This window comes from Erythranthe guttata, chromosome 13 (genome assembly GCF_056151865.1).
Source record: "Erythranthe guttata isolate IM_541 chromosome 13, IM_541, whole genome shotgun sequence".
Classification (NCBI taxonomy): Eukaryota; Viridiplantae; Streptophyta; class Magnoliopsida; order Lamiales; family Phrymaceae; genus Erythranthe; species Erythranthe guttata.
Genome location: NC_142545.1, coordinates 107,192 through 111,305, shown reverse-complemented (window position 1 = coordinate 111,305; position 4,114 = coordinate 107,192). Strand labels below are relative to the sequence as shown.

Sequence of the window (4,114 nt, the reverse complement as noted above, 5' to 3'; positions counted from 1 at the left end):
ACTGTTGTATCTTGGGAGACTATCGGGAGTGACTGTTGCACCGTAGACAGCCCGGAAATATTGTCTTAAGGACAATGCTTTTGCAAGCCTCAGTCGATTTTTCGTTCTTCATATTTCCGGTTAATTTCTACTTCCAAATAAGTGTAATTCTTATTTAATTATTTACGTTGATTGTTATAATTATTCCAACAATCTTAAGACAATATTTTGTTTCTAGTTTTAAACTTTCTGCGTATATCATGTTTTATATTGGAAGTCTGCACAGAATTTGGTTTTTCCTTTTGCGTAGAAAAATCCATGTTCAAGTAAATTATGCTATGCCTTGTGAGAAATTACGGTAAATTATTAGCTAGGTTGAATAATAATTTCACTTGGGTGGAGACCTTCATATAGAATCTAGTTGCTAACGCTCAATTATGTTTATAAGACATCTGGCAAGTGGCCACATGCTTGTGACATTAAGTATTTGTTGAAATAAGATAATCATTAATTATTTTGTTTAAGTTATTGTTGTGTCTTTTTGTTATGGATTTTTTTTTAAATAAAAATAAATAAATAAATAAATCAGTTTGAGTTTGAGGAAAACAACCGACACTAGTTTTACATAAATGTCTATTTACCAAACTATGTGTCTCTTTGTGAACATTGTACACATAATTTGGCTATTTACAGTTGGTAACGTATGCGGAAAACCTAATTATAATTTTCAATACATATGAGTGAAGTTATTGAATTTATATAAGATTTACGTAAATCTGATTTTTCTATATTCACCATGTTTTTTGGTTTTATAAAGTCCGCGTGGATCTAGTGTGTTTTGTACAAAAGTTTTGTTAAATGTGTAGTTACTATTTTGTGAAAATAGTTTCACTTTATTGATATGTTGAGTAAAGAATTTCATAAATTAACCATTTGTTTAAATAATTGCGGTTTAAACATTTATGATTCATTTGTTAAAAATATTTGAGTGAACATCTAATATAGATGATTTCAAAGGTAACACCTTTAAAGGGTGATGATAAAGCAAAAAATCAAGTTCAAGAATATTTATTTTGCATAGTGGCAAATTATGGCGTTGCTTTATTGTGTGATCTTCAATTCAAAGAGCAGGCACTCATAAGACTGCTTGTGTAATGACCTAGTTAAGGTTAATGTGGTTGTTATTGGCAAAAATGAAGCTATTAATGAGAATGCTTCGTATGCTTTCGATTTAAGTTTACCGGAGAACTTGTGGGGGGGATTTTTATATGTGTAATCACATATTAAGTGTAATTAATTCCACACGAGAAAAATGAAAAATGATATCTATCATAAGGAGTTTATGGAATGACAAAGTTGACTACAAATACATCAAAATGTGAAGGTGCTTAACTATAAGTTAAATATGTTAATATATGTCTTTGAGGGATATACTTATGCAATTGAATTTTCGATTTAAAGATAATCAATCAACAATGCATGCATGGAGCTCATAAATTTAAAATGTAAGTCTAGACATATTTGTCATAGACATAATTTTATGAGGCATTTACTCTCTAATGGAATATATTTCATTGATTTTGTGAAATCCAAAGATAACCTAGCGGATCCATTTACTAAAGGTTTATCTAGTGAGAGAGTTAAATGTGCATCGAGGGGAATATGTCTAAAGCCTAAATAACTAAGTTACCTTATACGGAAACCTAACTTGGCGACTGGAGATCCCACGGACCAAGTTCAATAGGACACCCAGTTCTGTGTAACTTAAACAATCGTAGCACTTAGGAGTTTTAACTCCATCTTATTCCTATGATGCAATAAGTGCAACCTACGACGTTTAAAAAGGTTAAGCTATTGCTTTTAATGACGTCGATATCTTGTCAAGTACAAGTGGGGTATAGTAGGATACTCTTTATAGATGCGGTCACCTATGTTAGTGTGAGCTGGGTCGGCTCGTTGAGAATTCTTATAAAGGCTTAAATTCTCTAAAGCACTCGCAGAACCCGAGAATGTTCAGGGCCGAAATGAACACAACCGAGAACTTGAAACACACGTGTTTAGTACGGTGTTAAGTTTATTGTCTTGGTTTACACAAACAGCCGACAGTTCAAGATGAAATAATTCACTGATTGGCTAAGTAAATCCGATAAACTTTAACTAGGGAAGGTTCAAGATGAAATATTTCACCTATCGCGATGCCGTACTATTCCTAAAAGAATTTTTTGACAATATGGTCTCATGAGATGAGGTTGGAAGAATAATTTTATTCATGTGGGGGATTGTTGGAATTTTTAATTGAATAAAATAATTAGGGTATTTCAAATAGGTGCATGTTTGGAATGAATGGGTTTTTTTCCAAACAACACATCTATTTATGAAATAACTCTTTTCGAAACAACATATCCCTTCACAAAAGGACTCTTAAATTTCTATAAATAAGACAAAACCTGATCAGTTTTGCACAAGAGATAATAAGACGTTTGTGAATTTCTTCCTAAAACTCTTCTGTCAAAATTTCGTTCCTACGTTTCTAGTTCGCCGTGGGCTTCGAATTTGTGCAAATATCGAAGTATCCGACTGTTGTATCTTGGGAGACTATCGGGAGTGACTGTTGCACCGTAGACAGCCCGAAAATATTGTCTTAAGGACAATGCTTTTGCAAGCCTCAGTCGATTTTTCGTTCTTCATATTTCCGGTTAATTTCTACTTCCAAGTAAGTGTAATTCTTATTTAATTATTAACGCTGATTGTTATAATTATTCCAACACTCATAGGTTACGACCTATAAAAATTTATTGATGGCTCACATCTATGTCCATCATCAACGATTCAGAAAGATAATCTGACTATACCGAATCCCGACTTCTCAACATGGATTCGCCAAAATAAATTGATTTTTGGGGCCTTGGTTGGCTCTCTTACTCCACCTCTCGTTCCACTTATTCAACAAGCGCAAACTACATATGAAGCTTGGACCACATTTGGACACACTTATGCTCGCCCCTCTCGTGGTCATATTAAACAGATCAAAGACCAAATCAAAATTACTGTAAAAGGCTCTGAAACAATTACTACTTACATGCAATTCATCAAAAATAGGGCTGATGAATTGACTGCTCTCGGCAAACCCATGGATCATGAAGATCTCATTGAGAAAATTCTTGACGGACTTGATGATGAATATAAGCCTATTGTTGACATTATTGAAGGTCGTGAAACACCAATCACGTTTGACGAACTTCACGAAAAATTGATCACTAAGGAATTGTCCTTGCGGATTCATCAACCATCCACATCACCACTACCCGCTACTGCAAATGTTGCTCACCACAACAACAACAATGGAGTCTCTCGTTCCAACTTCAAGAGATCATCGTGGCAGTCCACTTCATCCGGCTATTAACATGCACCTGCATCTCCAGCACATAGGCCTCCCACTCGTCCTTGTCTTGGCAAATGCCAAGGTTGTCGTGCACAAGGTCACACAGTCCAACATTGCCCTTTATTCCGGTTGGTCACTGTCTCTCCATCCTATTCAACATCGTGTCCGCAAACTCAATGGTCAAATCGAGCACCAACTCAACCATGGCAACCTCGTGCACACGTCGCAACCAACCAATCTACTGGTACTCCTCCCGATTGGCTTCTTGATAGCGGCGCATCACATCATGTCACCACAGATCTGGGCAATCTCTCTCTTCATACTCCTTATGTTGGCTCTGACGACATTATGATTGGAGATGGCACGGGTCTCCCTATTACACATACTGGTTCTATATCTTTCTCTACACCTACTTCCAAATTTTCACTACATAATGTCCTATGTGTGCCGAATATGAAAAATAATTTAATTTCAATTTCTCAATTCTACCGTAACAATAATTCTTCCATTGAACTTTTACCTTATTCTTTTATGTGAAGGATCTTCGCACAAGGAAAATACTTCTACAGGGCCGCTCTAAGGATGGTGTGTATGAATGGCTGGTTCCTTCAAGTTCCTCTTCTCCACTAGTAGCATTTTCAAGTTTTAAGACCACTTCGTCCGATTGGCACCATAGACTAGGTCATCCATCTATTTCAATTCTTAAGCATATTATAGCGAAGTCTAAGTTAGAATTGTCGGGTCATTTACCTT

General features: G+C 35.6%; 1 non-coding gene across 1 annotated transcript; it reads left to right on the top strand.

Moving 5' to 3' along the window:
* Window positions 1–3,106: 3,106 nt before the first annotated feature.
* Window positions 3,107–3,235, top strand: LOC148765550 (small nucleolar RNA Z247). The gene has a single exon (XR_016029451.1). It is a non-coding gene; the product is annotated as a small nucleolar RNA Z247 (small nucleolar RNA).
* Window positions 3,236–4,114: the final 879 nt, after the last annotated feature.